The 14,710-nt window shown below is 45.0% G+C and overlaps 1 protein-coding gene and 1 long non-coding RNA gene across 7 annotated transcripts in view; one reads left to right on the top strand and one right to left on the bottom strand.

Annotated features, from left to right (window-relative positions):
• Positions 1 to 470: 470 nt before the first annotated feature.
• On the bottom strand, positions 471 to 1,712 carry LOC143695736 (uncharacterized). The gene is made up of 2 exons (XR_013185267.1): positions 1,349 to 1,712; positions 471 to 899 (listed from the first exon to the last, which is right to left on the bottom strand). It is a non-coding gene; the product is annotated as an uncharacterized LOC143695736 (long non-coding RNA).
• A 181-nt stretch (positions 1,713 to 1,893) lies between these two features.
• Positions 1,894 to 14,710, top strand: part of TANC2 (tetratricopeptide repeat, ankyrin repeat and coiled-coil containing 2) — a 146,665-nt gene continuing 133,848 nt past the window's right edge. For 5 of the 6 annotated variants that reach the window (XM_077190752.1, XM_077190750.1, XM_077190751.1 and 2 more), the window contains exon 1: positions 1,894 to 2,191. The gene's annotated coding sequence lies outside the window, so the exon portion shown is untranslated. Of the gene's footprint in view, positions 2,192 to 2,775; positions 2,799 to 14,710 lie in introns of those variants that run through there. The other variant, XM_077190748.1, reaches the window with a different exon arrangement.

Raw genomic sequence — 14,710 nt, 5'->3', positions numbered from 1 at the left:
GACTGCACTGACAGATAATGTGGATGACAAGTCTGCATTCACTCTGATGCCACCTTCATTCCAGAAACTTGGCATCTTGTTCATCAGTTCTGCTACAAATATGCCTAAAACCCAAACCAGAGCACTCTCTGGGTTCCATTAACACCTCCTAGGTAGGATTCTTTCTATTGCAGTTTATTTTTTGTACAAGTCATTTTCTTGACTCACAACTGAAGATTACCCTGTTGCTTCATTTATTTGGTGATTAATTTGGCACTGTGGGGAGATGTGATGTAAAGCTCTTAACCATTCTAGGGTGAGATGGAGGCAAGCAATCTGCACCCAGGAGGTTTAATGAGGCATCCATCCCAAGGGAGTGGAGATAATTTAATTAAAGGGAACATTTTGTACTGGACTAAAAAGATTATTTTGTTGACTTAAGACATAAACATTATTTTTCTTAAAGGGAAATAGCCAGTGAAAACCCAATATTCTGTTTTCCATATATTTTTATTGTGCAAAAATAATGTTTTTCAGTTTGACGAGAACCCCAAGTTTCTGTCAGTTACATTTCATTCACATGGGCAATTAAGCAATGCCCAGATGCTGATTGCATTGCTGGTTTCAGTGGCTACCTTACACTATTTAGGTAATTTAAATAAATGTTTATATTAGTTTTAACAGGTAATACAGCATTTGCTGCGTGCTCCTTGTGCCTCCGGTCTTCCATCGTATGTGATGATCAGTAAAGCATTTCTGTTTCCAGGTATGATTCCCAGAAGTCTCATTTGTTAAGAAGAACCAGTGGAAGTCAGCGAGGCTGTTGGCACACCTGCAGAGGTACCTGGAGGAGCACACAGGCACTGGGGTCATCGTGTTCCATCACATCACGACGTGTCAGTGCCCAGGCCGAGCAGCACCTGCAGGAACAGGTTCAACCCTCAGAGGTGGCTTTGGTGCCTTGGCCCTGTGCAGGTCCTGACAGAGCCTGGAGCTGCCAGAGACCTGTTCCTGGCCCGTGGAGCTGCCCTGGAAAGTGTTTCCTGCTCCCTTCTTTGTGGGTGACCATCCTGCAGCTCACATAATCATACAATGGCTTGGGTTGGACGGGACCTTGAGGACCATCCAGTTTGAAGCCATTCCCCCTTGTCCTGTCCTTGTAAATATCTCCATCTTTCTGGTAGGCTGCCTTCAGGTACTGGAAGGAGCAATTAGGTCACTCAGGCTGGACAATCCCAATTCTCTCAGCCTTTCCTCAGAGCAGAGCTGCTCCACCCCTCTCATCATCTTCTTGGAGGGAGTCCAGAGGAGGCACCAAGTCCTTCCTGGGACCCCAGGGCTGGAGGCAGCTCTGCAGGTGGGGTCTCACCTGAGGGGGACAGAGGGGCCCTGGGCCTGCTGCCCACAGGAGTTGGGGAGGCAACCCAGGCTAGATGGGGCTGCGAGCGCACATGGCTTGGGCATGTCCCGTTGCTCGGCCACGGCCACGGCCGCGTTCCCCGTCCCCGGCGGATCCTGCCCCCGCCCGCACGCCCCCAAAGTTTCCGTGGCTCGCCGGGCGCGGGCGCTGCTCCCCCGCTCCCGGCCGGGGCTGAGTCCCGGCGGCCGGGTGTCAACGAGGCGCATCCCCCGCCGCCTTCCGCAGCCGCGCCAGGTACGGCCGGGGAGGAAGGGGTGGGGAGAGGAAGGAAAGGAAGGAAAGGCAATGCGGGCAGCGCGGAGCCGACGGCAGCGCTGCGCTCTGGAGGAGCGTGGCGCGCCTGTTTTGTATAACCGTGCCCTCGTCACGAATCCGCGCTTGGCCGCGCCCCTCCGTGCGCTCATGGGGGGCGGTGGGGAAGGGAGCCCCGGGAGCGCGCGCGCCCGCGCGCCGCTTCCCTTCCCCGCCCTCCGCGGGCTCCCGTGAGACGGCGGCGGCGGCGGCGAGCTCGGAGCGACCGAGCGAAGGAACGGGGGAAGGGAAGAGGAAAGCGGCAGGGGAGGAGCGGCGGCTCCCCCGAGGAGGCCGCGGCGGGCACGGACGAACGGGCGGAGGGGGCGCTGTAGCGGGCGGGCCGGTGAAGGAGCCGCCGAGGAGGGGCGAGACCGGCCGCCCCCCCGTCCCCTCCCATTCGGGCGCGCGCTCGCCGCGGCGGCGGCGGCTCCCGGCGATGCGGTGAGAGGGAGGCGCAGCCGCGCTCTGTGAGGGGCCGCCGGGAGCCTCCCGCGCCAGGTAAGGACCAGCGGAGCGCCGGGCGCGAGGGCCACAGGGCGAGCGTGGGACGCGACGGGGACGCACCGTGAGGGGACAACGCCCGGCGGTCGTGAGGAGGGGGCTGGAGGCGAGGGGGGGGAGATCGCGATCCCCGCCACGCCCCTCCCGCGGGCGGGGGACGGGGCCGAGGGCACCGCAACAACGGGGCTGGGGCGGGGGGCTCCTCCCCGCCGTTCCCGGGCAGGGCAAGCCGGCGCTGTCGGTGCCTCGCTCATTCGATTGGGATGCGGCGGCGGCGAGCGCCGGGAAAGGCGGGGTCGGCGCGGAGCAGCGAGTTTCTCAAAATTCTATTTCTTCAATGAGAAATTGACTGTTTTGTTCAAAAAGGAAACCGACCGTTTCGTTTAGCGAGCCGGCGGCGCTCGGGGGTCGGCGATGGGCGTTTTCTGCGCCCCATCCATCCCCCCGGGCCCGGCGGGGGCTGTAGCGAGGCCGTTTTCCTCGGCCCGTGTTGAGCGGGAGGTGCCGCAGGTACCGCGCACGTGATGCGGGCGCGCACCGGCCTCGCCCCCGCTGCTGCGGGCACCGGCAGGGTTAAACCCCCTCCCTGCGCGCCCTCGGAGGGGTGAGTAAGGCGTGTGGAGCCCAATGACACACGCTCTGTCTCTCCCTTACAGGCGTGGGTTGGTCGGTGGGGGCTAAAATGCAAAAAAAAGCGATGCGAGATGATGATGATGATGATGATGATGATGATGATGATGAGGCAGACGGCGCTCGGATGGGTGTTTTGGAAGGAAAAGGCAGATTCTCATCGCTGTTTGTGCTGGGAAGTTGCGGGGCTGGTGTCGGCGAGCTGGATGGACCAATGTGGGTTTTAGGCTTTTATCGAGGTGAAAATAGTGCAAGGAAAATGAAATAGCTGGAGAACTTAAATAAATTATGGGGGCTAATTAGCGGTGCTGGGGAGCGTAACATAGCTGCGGTATAGGAGCAAAGGCAAATCAATGTTGGGTTGGGAGGAGAAGGAGAAATACTGCAAGGGTGCTGTGGAGAGCAGCAACATGGCCAGGAGACCCTGCCAGCAGCATTGCTCAGGCTGGAGCGTGGAATGATTCCTGTGAAATGCTAAAGGTTGTCATTTTCCTTATTTAATCTTCAGAACTTCGTTTCCAAACCTGCACCTGGGAACATCCGTTCCTAAGGTGTGAATTAGAAAGGAAAAAGGAGCTGGTGTAATAAGTACCTTTTGGTGAGAATTATTTTGAAGAGGATTTGCTGGGTGCAAGTCACATGAGGCTTTTTACTGTGTGGTGAGAGACACCTTCGATTATGGGCACTTGGTGTGGAGGAATGTTTACCTACGAAATGCACGATAGACCTGTGGTTGAATGAAGAAAATGCAATATTTTGCCATTTGCCAGAATCAAAATCTCATTTTTTTGACTGCAAACAAACTGTTGGTGGAAAGAGAGCAGCAATGCTTAGGCAAAGACTATCTTAGCCAGTTTGAGGTCTGTGGCTTTTATGACTCTTGGGCTTCTAAGAAAATAAACAAACTACTTGGAGTTGTGCTTCTTTTCTGTAGTGACTTTTCCTAAGGGCATCCTACACAGTGAGAGACTGTGTACTCCAAATTTACCCCAATTCCATTGGAGTGGCAGGGTCGTATCCTGTTTGGATCTCTGCTGTGGCCATGGAATATTGGAGCATACTGGCCTGCAGTGTAGACTTGTAATTACTGTGTGAATTACTGCTTACATATTCAGGGTAACTGGATGATGACTAATATAATTTTATAAAATAAACTCCCTTATCAGTATTGATTGCCTTGTAGCAATTCCTCTCTTGTTCTCATCTTTCTGTCTTTTCCATTGGTTTTCCCATGATCCTGTGTGAGCTTCTGGGTCGGTTTAAATTGCAGGTTGCATGCAGTAGATTCACTTTCAGCTAAAGCTTTAGAAATCCCAGTGATATATGTGTTAATGTTGAGAAGTCCATGAGCATACCTGCTATGTGCAGGGAATTTTTGCGAGATGAATTTTTTAATACATTACAGACAAGCATCCCTAACTTCCTGCTTGCAAATTCTCACTTATTAATATTAATGACCATAAATGCAAATGGTTTCAGGCCCAAATATGTATCACACACAGCGTTGTGCACTGTTTACTCTTGAGTTTTGCAGGTGTAAGTTTATATACAATTCCAGAAGAACACTTTGATGCCAGGCCTGCTTGTGACACATTGAAGTTATTTATACAGTGTATTCATTAGTTTATAGTCTTGTATTTTCTTTAATTTCAGGACGCTTGTTAAAATTCATAGTAGTATATCTTACTTTTTTAGTTGGACTGCAAAAGGAACACAATAAGAGGGAAGCCAGAAAACTAGAACAACCCCTTATTACATTAAAAACAAAAAAATGGACCCGTGACTCTCCCAAATTTGTGCATGGTTTTTCTCATAAGAAAAAGAGAAGGATTATGTCCTTTCTTATGTTTTATCAAGATTTCTCTTTTCTAGAGGTGGTTAAACATGAGATCAGCTGAGAGCCTGGTAACACCTGTAATCCCATATTTTGCACTATTAAAAAAAGTCTTTTGCTTTGAAATTTTTTCAAAAGCAAAATCCTTGTTTCTTGTCTCTTTGATGTATAAACATTGATTCTTTCAACTTTTGAGGATGAATTTTCTTCCGAGCACAATGGTTATTTCCTTTGACAAGGTAATTTCCTTTGACATCCAGACAGGCAAATGGCTTTGGGTGTTGTTTCTTGATGAGGTTGGGCAGATTTTAAGGAGCTGTGCTGAATCATTATCCTGTTCTCCCAGCCTCAGTGTTGTGGACCCTCTGTCGTGTGCTGCACTGAGCTTTTGAGCAACTGTTGTGTGAATGGCAGCTGTTTATTTTGAGGAGTTAATTTCTTGCTGGATCAACGGACTGAGCTTCACCTGTGGAGCCTGAAAGTGACAGGAGGAGGGTGCAGGAGCAGGAAATCCAGTGGCTGAGTTTATCCTTTATGAGCTCTCTGAATGATCCAGTTGGGATCTTGTGTCTGGAGTGTCGCACAAAGCCTTAAAATGGCACCTTTTGGTGTACAGTGAATGATTTATGTTTAGTACTCCACAAATACTCCCAGGCTTGCAGCCTTTGTTATGCCATTGGTTATAACCCTTGCAGTCAGCCTGATCAGTAATTTCAGGTTTTGTGCTTGGTTTCCAATGTGATAAATGTGTGCTCACCTCCAGGAATTCTTTCAGCGTCCACAGGACAAGTGAAGCTCTGTGGTGACACAGGACACGGTGACATGGCCAGGAAGGGCTGTGGGAGGTTACCATGGCTGTCACTGGTAACAGAACTGGGCCCACTGGTTGTTTTTGGCTCTTGTAGTTCAAGTCTTCCACCAAAACGTGGCCCTGTGTGAGCTACTGTGAGGAGAATTAGCTCCAGCCAGCCCAGAATGGCACCTTCATTTGAACTGGGAAGTGGAGCACGTGCCTGTTGCACTGGCTGGAGATAAATTAGTGTGCTTGGAGCTCACTGCACCTGGAAATACTTGATCCAGTGAACTGGGTCATCTGTCTCTGGTTTATTTGCCAGCTGGATTTTATGAGCTTGGAAAAACCAAATTCTAGTTATGTTCCTTAGAATGGTTCCAGTCCCATTATTGTATGGAGCTAAAATGCAGTTGTTTGTTTTACACGAATTTCAAAAGTGATGACTTTAAATGCAAACTGTACATTACTTAAAGGAAATAGCATTTGTTTTGTAGACTTGCATTAGAAAGGGAGAAACTGGGAATTTAGAGCCCAGACCCTTGTGAAGCTGTGCCATCCCTGGGTTCCTCAGGTTTCTACTTCAGCAGCCTGTGATGAAAGGATCTAGTTTAACAAGGATGCTGGACACATTGGAGAGGAATTTGGCATGGAATTGCCCGTGGGATTCTGAGGAGAGAGCAGAAGTTGCTTTACCAGGTTGTGAATAAAGATGCTGTATGTTCTGGGTGCTGTGGTAATGGGGCTGTGGCGTTTCAGCTCCTCAAGAAGAGAGAAATCTTTGAATCTCTTGAGTCCCCTGAGCAGCCTGGCTTCCTTCCTGGGTAGCATTTATTCCCTATCCTTCCAAAATTCATCAAATAACAGAATTTATACCGTGGCATCAGAAACTCTATCTTGAAAAATACTCTGTAAGAAAACATTAATTAGTAATGATAAAACATAAAAAGTACCGTGTGCTTCTTTGACTCAGCTTTGGGTCTGTGCCACGTTGCATCATTATTTGATTTTGAAGGAATCATTACTTATTCATGGCTTTTATAAAATCCAAGTAATAGTTGGGTTTCTATGTATTCTGCATAAAGCAAACTTTGGTCTAAGTTTTGCTTCCTCAGTAATTTTTATAACACTTTGGCAAAGTTTTTTCCTGCTCTGAGTGTAGGGCTTATTTTCTAAAAGTGTTGCTTTTTTTGAACTTAAAATTTGAGTAGGTTTTTTTTTGGTTTTTTTTTTTTTTTTGCTCTTCCTCTCCCATCCATCCTGCTGCATTGTAAAGATGAGGATTATTTAGCCTTACTGAAGAAGTAACCTGAGGTAGGAATCCTTAAGAGCCAATTTGGCAGAGGCACATGCAGATACTTGAGGAACATACAGGATCCTGGTGAGTTCATGTTACTATTCCTATCCAGGCAGGTCTCTGCATGCTGCTGGAGCCCTGCTGCTGCTGAGCAGGGATGTTGTGTGAGCTAATGGCAGGGAAGTAATCTGGGAGAGTGGTGCTGTCTCTTGAGCTGGCATCATTAATGAACAGAGCAATGAATCATGCATGTTGACATTTCAGCTCTTACCAGTATTTGTTATTTATTTGTCCTTTATGAAAAGAACATATTTGTGACTGAAGGAAGATCTCCCTGAGCAGCCTGGGAGCTCTGCAGGCTGAGGGCAGGCTTGCTGTTAATGCCACTGTTTGGCTGCACAGGGATTTGTTGTGAGAGATCTTTCAGAATTTCAGAGTCTTGGAGCAACTTGTTGCTCATTAGTTGTTCACTTAATGAGAAAGAATCCAGTGCTATGTGCGGAGCGGAGGACCTGGGCTAGATGAATGATCCTTTCTTGCACCACAAGCAGTTCCATTCATGGTGCCCCACTTCTCAGAAGTTCCTGAAAAGTCATCTGATGAGCATTTGTGACCTTACTGTGCCCATCAAAGCGGAGAGGCTGAAAGCTGGGCTTGTTCCTCGCTGTGCTGCAGGCGTTTGCAAATACCAAAAGCGTTTCTGCCACTATCCCAGCCTTCCCAGGGCTGGGAAGGATGGACACAGCCCTTCTTGCTGCTCTTTCCTTGAGTTTCTTAGTTCATAAATTTGGTGATAATTTCTTTTAAAATAGGTTGCATGTGAGACAGCAGAGGTCTGCTTGTCATTTGAAATTATTTGTCTTTATATCCACGTTTCCATATGCTCTGGTTTCCTGCCATTGGAATTAGCTGCCTTGGTTTTCAGAGATCAGATTTGCACATTTCCAGTGTGTAATAGTTGAAGCTCATATCACACCACTAATGAAATTCAGCTGGCTGGTTGAGCTACATCTTTTACCCTCATCTGCAGGGAACAATTTTAAGATTAAAATATAGAATAGCTTGACAGTTGAGGAAAAATTCCCAAATAACAATGAATAGGGCAAATGCATCAATTTTCTCTGAGCTCCTCATTTTATTGGTGAATATTCAATTGTCTTATTTTTACTTACATCAGCTGTAATTGCTAATTATGGTTGGATTGTAGTGATCTCAAATGTAAGATTTGTAATGATCTCATTAATGTAAGAAGTATTTTGGATAGGTGAATTGTTATTTGCAGTAAAAGTGACATTGAGTATTTGTTATTAGTTAATAAGTGTGAGAAAAGAGATGGTTAATTTGTATTTTATGATGGGGAGCTTCTTGTTTACTTGCTTTCTTTCCAAGTATTTTGGGTATTTATTTGATTTTCCCCTTCATGCCTGTACAATTTCCATGGCAGGTACAATAATATTTGACAGATTGCTGCTATTTTTCTGTATTTGGATTATTTAAGCAAAATGCTTTTTTACAAAGCAATCAGTAGGAAACACCTCAGCTGCAATTTATATTTTTATACGCCTTAATGAGTAAGGCTTGTATATGGGTGTAAGTGGTTTCCTCCTTTGTTTGTGTTCTCTTCAAGTGTCTTTCCTAAAAATTTGTGTTTTCTTCATAGTTTGGATGAGAACCTTGATGAACCAGAGAAACCAGCAGTGCATATGAAAAATACCAAAATTAAAGACAGAGTATAAAATCTTCCAGAATGGGAGTTTGAATACTTGTAGTGGTCGCTCCTTTTATTCACCTCTTTAATAACAAATGATTTTCCCTTTTGCCTTATCTTCCATTGTCTTGTGTAGGATTATTCTCTGTCTAGAAATTATTTTTGATAGTCAGGTGCTCGTAATGTTCCAGATAATGGCGTGAAGAGGCCCTGGTAACAAGAAGATAAAGGTACAAAGTGCTTCTGTAGAAATGAGTTCTGTGTTTTCAATGCTGGGAGGTATCAGTGGGAAAGCCTCTATGTTCTGGAGCTCACCAGGACTGGGGGATGGCAGCATTTATTCACTCACATTATATTATTATTTATTCACTCATTATTGTTATCACCAGGACTGGGGGATGGCAGCATTTATTCACTCACATTATATTATTATTTATTCACTCATTATTATTATCACCAGGACTGGGGGATGGCAGCATTTATTCACTCATTATTTAGGGTGCTTGGAATTTGAAATTGCTCAAGAAGTGTTGTCTTTTCAGGCCCAAGACCCCTGTGCTACTCCTGTTTGTCCTTCAGAGCAGGCACATTCCAGGTTCCCTGCCTGAGCAGGGGAAGATCTGGGAGCAGAAGGGGTCAGTGACTGAGTAGATAATTGGAATGGGCTTATCCAGGCTGTTCCTGCAGGTCTTCAGAGGAAAGTCTTCAGCAAAGAGCAGTTTAGCAGGCAAACAGGTAAACAACTTCCTATCCTTCAGGGATTTTCTGGAATAGAATATGGAAGGGTTCTGAGAGAGGGAAAACTGAAGTAAAATAGTGAGGATAGATTTTTAGAAATCATTTAGAAATCATTGATGCTTGGAGAAGGGAGGCAAAAGGATTTGTGAGTGGGTATAACTTTTATGAGAGTTGTTAAACTGAGCCTGTGAAGGGGTGCAAATGCAAGTGGATAGTGGGATTTGAGTGATCAAATCAATGCTCGTGTCTGCAGATTTTGCTGGTTTACCCCAGCTTGCGGGCTCTGGTGTTCTTCATGTGACTTTATTTTTAAGGATATTTGCAAAATGATCTGGGTTGTGGCAGGCATTCAGTGTGTGTAGCTGTGTGCTGCTTCATCTGTTACTTTCTGTATAAGTTGGAGTCTAGTGCTGATTATCTTTCCCAGCAGCTTTTGCAGTTCCACATAATCTTAGTTTAATAGGTAATTTCTATTTTATGGAGGGACAAATTCCCCATTTTCTTGCTTAATGGGTTTTTCTCCTCTTACTCACATGATTTTCCTATTTAATATTCAGTGTAAGATTTGATTAGAAGACCCCAACTCAGTTTCCTGCTGCTTCACACAGTTGTTAGGATGAGATACTCAGCTTCACAGTTAAAACATCTGTGTTTGATTGAAATCCTTCTGAGCAGCTTTTCATTGGCACCAGCCTTTGGTTAATACCTGCATGGGGGCCATGCCATCCCCTTGTTTTCTTGGAGTGGGGATTTAGTGTAACAGGCACCATGAAAGAAAGGACTGTTGGTCTTTGAAGGCTGAAACTGCAATGGAGCTACAAGTGCCCAGCCTCTTTCTCTTCATTCTGGCAATATCATCTCTGTCTTGATTTAGAGAAAGTGAAGAAGCTGCAATGCTGACAGCAGGCAGTGCTGCTCCACCTCCTCAGCAGAGGTGGAAGGGACCATCTGGCACCATGTGGGTAGCAGTTATCCCAAAAAGTAATAACAGTGGGAGTTCTTGCCAGTTACAAGTTGTGATCACAGGCCAAATGGTGTCATTCTAAATCAGTGTACGTTTTCAAAGGGAAAGAGATGCAAGTATTTATTTTTGCCAACTTGAGAAGTATTTTCAGTCATGGGGGGCTCTGCTGGGGTTTTAGTTGCTGGCATTTGAGAGAAAGTGTGAGGGGAGTAAGTCAGACGAGTGTGGCTGTGATGCCTGCTAGACCAGCTCCTAGGCACTAAAAAAAATTGGCTTTTTTTTGGTATTATGTAAGCCTCAACTTGATGAATCCGTGAAACTGGGGAATTTTTTTGAAGGCTATATAATGGTCTGTTGATCTGATTTAGACTTTACCCAGTGGGGACTGAAGATCTCAGTCTTTGGCACTATTAACTAATCTCGAACAAATTGCTGCTCTAAAATTAGAGAAACTTTGTAATGAGCTGGGAAAACTCTTTATCTTGCTTTTAGGATCACTTCAGTATGGTGGCCTGTGGTGTTTTTGTTTGAAAAGTTGGATGTGGCATAATCAGAAATGCTGTAGAGTGGCTGCAGAGCTGGTTACCAGGTTGCTTAGTAACCTGGGTGGAGGAATTGAGAGTGTACTGGTAAAACCTGGGGATGGCACTGGCTTTCAAGGTGCCGCAGGGATAGGAAGAAAGGATTAGATTCAAATGGGCCTTGGAAAATTAGAAGCTTGGAGAATGAGCAAATTAATTTCTCAGCGTTTATTCAGAATAAAAATGGTCAGCACTATAAATACAGAAGAACAGGAGCAGCACAAAGTGCTGTAGAACATCTGAAATGAAAACTGCAAAAATACCATTTGCATGTACACAGAGCAAGGGAAATTTAGGGGGAGTTGTGAATTTGTGCCCTTTTTCAGACTTGGGTTCTTGCAGACTTGCTCAGACTCTATCAATACTGTGGATCAGAGTGGAGAAAGTTTCTGCACAGACACAGGCTTTGGTCTTCATCAGATTTTCTGGGTAGATGTAGCTGCTTTCCTGGCAGTGTTCATTGTCTCAGCACAGGGACTTTGCCAGGGTCCTCCCTGCATGGCTGAAGCTGCAGGAATCCTCATGATGTGTCTGAGCTTTGCTTTGGACTCTGATTTTATTTCTTTGTGTGGTGGTTTTCTTGTTGTTTTGGTTTTTTTTTAAACTGCTTCTGCCTCTTGTAAATGTCCAGAAGCCCAGTTTGTCAAATCTGGTCAATGAAGATTCTGTCCAAGCCTACTGAATACACCCCCAGTCCTTGCACTGAGTCAGTTTTCCATGTTGTGTTACTGTAGTTTGGACCTTTGGGAGTAGAAATCTGAGTTGAAATCGGTGGATACATGTGCAGATTTTTTAAGTGAGTTAACAAATGCTATTTTGTAAGTGTGTGCATGTGGTTGTTTAATCTGTTTACCGAATTATTTCTGTTAAGAAATGCACTTTAAGTCAGATACTCCATTTTGGAATAGTCACCTTAATTAGTTAATTTTTTGTGGCAAGTTTCAGTACTCACCTAAACCAAATCCATGGTATGGCTTGGATATAACTGCATACAGTGTGTTCTCTAAAGTTGCTTGGTTACAATTAAAATTTTGCACTAAGAGAGCCATTACAAGAAACTTTTGCACTGTTTTTGTCCTTGCAGACAGGCAGCTGAAAAAGCACATCAGGCCCTACAAGGAGCTGGCTGTCACCTTTACTGGTGACATGTACGTGTCTTTTTGTGTAATCAAGGATTTTTACTCCAGCATAACCACTAAAAATTAGATGCAAACAAACATTCTTCATAAATGGAGGCAAACAAAAAACCTTTCCAAGTTTGGATAAAACAATCTTTAAGGGGAGATTAAATCATGTAACATAAGGTCATTATCTGGAAACTGAGGAGCCATTCAAAGCTCTCAAGTGATGAGTCCCTCTTTGTGTGCTCTGGGCTGGTTTTCCTCAGTTCAAGAGTCATGTAATATGCAGAATAATGTTGGTATTAATGATTACCTGTTTAGCTGGGGATGCAGCAGAGCTGAGGGTGGATGTGGACATTTATTTACCCTTCTCAGATGTCACATTCTGCCACCTGTGCCCTCGTGTCTGGTGGACGTGAGTGCTGGCTGCAATGTGCAGTTCTGCAATTTGGGCAGCTTCAACCTCTCCTGTCAAGCATCTCTACCATAAATCCCCAGATTTATATCTGCTGGCACTTTGCTCACAGTCTATATACACTTGTGCTGAACTTCTGTGCAAAGCAATTCTGCCTGCCTACATTCAAGAAGTGTCTTTCTGTATTGTATTAAGAGCTTATCCATATGCTTCAGGCTTGGAGCACAGGAAGTCTGCTGGCAGCAGGCCTGCTATTCCATATTCTGAGCTCAGGCTCTTTGTGAATAGCTAGGAAAAAAAAAACCAACCATAAATCACGACAAGTTGTTGACTGACTGATTTCTAGATAAGTTTTTCAAGAAAATTTGAATAAATATTAATATTATGTGTAAGAAAGGATGCGGCGCAGCTGGTTGGGGTGTAAACTGCAGGATGTGATTAAAAGGACCCACAAAATTGTTGTGTAGGATGCCTGTTTGTGTTTTTAAGATGCTCTGTAACACATCATTCACATCAAATATAACTAGAGAGAGCCCAGGAAAAAGCACTCTGTGTCCATTCTCCCTCTTGAAAAATCCTGAGTTTCCATTCCTGGTGTCAAGTTGTTCTGTCTGAAGTGCTTGTGCTAGTGGGATTTGATCTGATTTTTTTTTTTTAATATTAAACAGTAAATGATTATTGAAAGTGTAACTACTTCATAAAATTGAATTTTATTATTCCAAATAAGAAACCACTTAAAATATTAGTCACTTCACTTACATGTTTAATGTGCCTAATTTGATGGAAAGATGCAATATTTATATCTGTTTGCCTTTTAGATAAAGGAAAGATGTCTCCAGATTTCATACTGTGTTACTTGTGTACCTCTGGAAATTCTAGATTTTCCTTGAGGAGATGGATTTTATCTGTGTGCAGCTTGCTAACAGTGTTTTACTAAATAATATATAGAAACACTGTAGGCAAAAATGTGGAGTAGCCTGGAAATATTGTAAGAAAGCTCCAGAAAGAAACCTGGTATTTTTTCAACTGCATTTTGTTTGTTTTCCTCCCGAAGTTGTTTTTACCCAGCACAGATATCAGATGATGAGGTTTGCACGTTGCTGGTTAGAGGAACATCAGCTTGGTTTTCCTTCCTTGTTTTGTGCTCTTCCTCTTCCTCCTCCCTCCCCCTTCTCATCCTGCTGCTGTTTTATCTTGGTGGCTTTGTTGAGTTGGGGTGGCAGGGCCAGGAGTTGCTCTCTGGTCTCTGGGGTGCAGGGTGGGTGTGGGTGGGCAGCAGAGCCTTGGGCAGGACCTGCTGCTCAAACTCCACAGATTTCCCTTCTGCTCATGGGTGCTCAGATCTTCTGAGGTGAAACCATTTGTGTCAAGTGAAGTCTTCCCCCTCCTCATGCTTAGGTGGTTTTTATCATTCTGCTTGTTTTAAATAATCACACAGAGGGGAAGCTCTTTCTCACTTTCCTCTTCCATCAACGTGCAAGCTTTTAAACCTTTAAAAGCAGCCATGGGAAAGTGTTCCTTGAGAGAATTACATGTGTGTGACAGTAAAGGAAGTGTGTGAGAAATGATTCTTCTTCCAAAGGGCACCAGTCTGTGCTGGTGTGCAGGACTGAGAGGCCTTGAGTGTGTGTCTGCTGTTGGCAGTGTCACCTTCAAAACCCCCCTGGGCTGAGCAGATCTGCTTGTGAGCATCCTGTGAGCTCTCCCAGAAAGATGTCAGGTCATCATCCCTATTCTGTGAGAGTCTTTTTGGATGGGAACTCTGCCTTCTGCTCCGTGCCTTCCAGTAGGCTGAAAGGAAATCCTTTCTGGGATGGCAATCTCTGTATTTTTCCAGCATTCCTGGATACTTTTCCCTCCTGAGCTGTCCTGCTTGTCAGGATGACCCAGGAGCTGCCTGTGTGTGAGGGTAATGTTCTTTTTTTCTTCCTTGCTGTGAGTTGCTCCTGCAGATGCAGGTCTGTAAATACCAGGGTTTATATTTCTCACTATTGTCTTGTGCATCCTGAGGGTGAAGGAAGATGAGCAAATAAATCATTGGAGAACTCAGGTAGTGAAGATGACATTGAGGGAAGAGAGCAGCAAGGAGATGTTTCTGAGTTTGTAAATGTGTTTCCTGCATAGATAATTGCATCTAAATAAATGTGTGGATAGGCTGGTGGGGAGAGTGACCGAAAAGTGGTGAACTTAGTAATAATGTATTTTGAAAAGCTTGTGTGAAAAGGTCTCCCAATCTTCTAATGGAGCATTTAGAGAGAACAAAAGCTCATCTGGAGATTAAGACTGACTTGCTTGAGTGATTTAGAAGTCAGACAGGATTTTGACACATTTATACCTGTGCTAAAAAGCCACTCAACATCCTTCAGAATAGAATGGATCACTGCACTGGGGTGACTTGCTAATCAAGGATGGATCAGCTGCTTTTTCTCCTTCAATGC

The sequence above is a fragment of the Agelaius phoeniceus genome, chromosome 26 (genome assembly GCF_051311805.1).
Source record: "Agelaius phoeniceus isolate bAgePho1 chromosome 26, bAgePho1.hap1, whole genome shotgun sequence".
Classification (NCBI taxonomy): domain Eukaryota; kingdom Metazoa; phylum Chordata; class Aves; order Passeriformes; family Icteridae; genus Agelaius; species Agelaius phoeniceus.
This window is presented reverse-complemented; position numbering and strand designations above follow the sequence as displayed.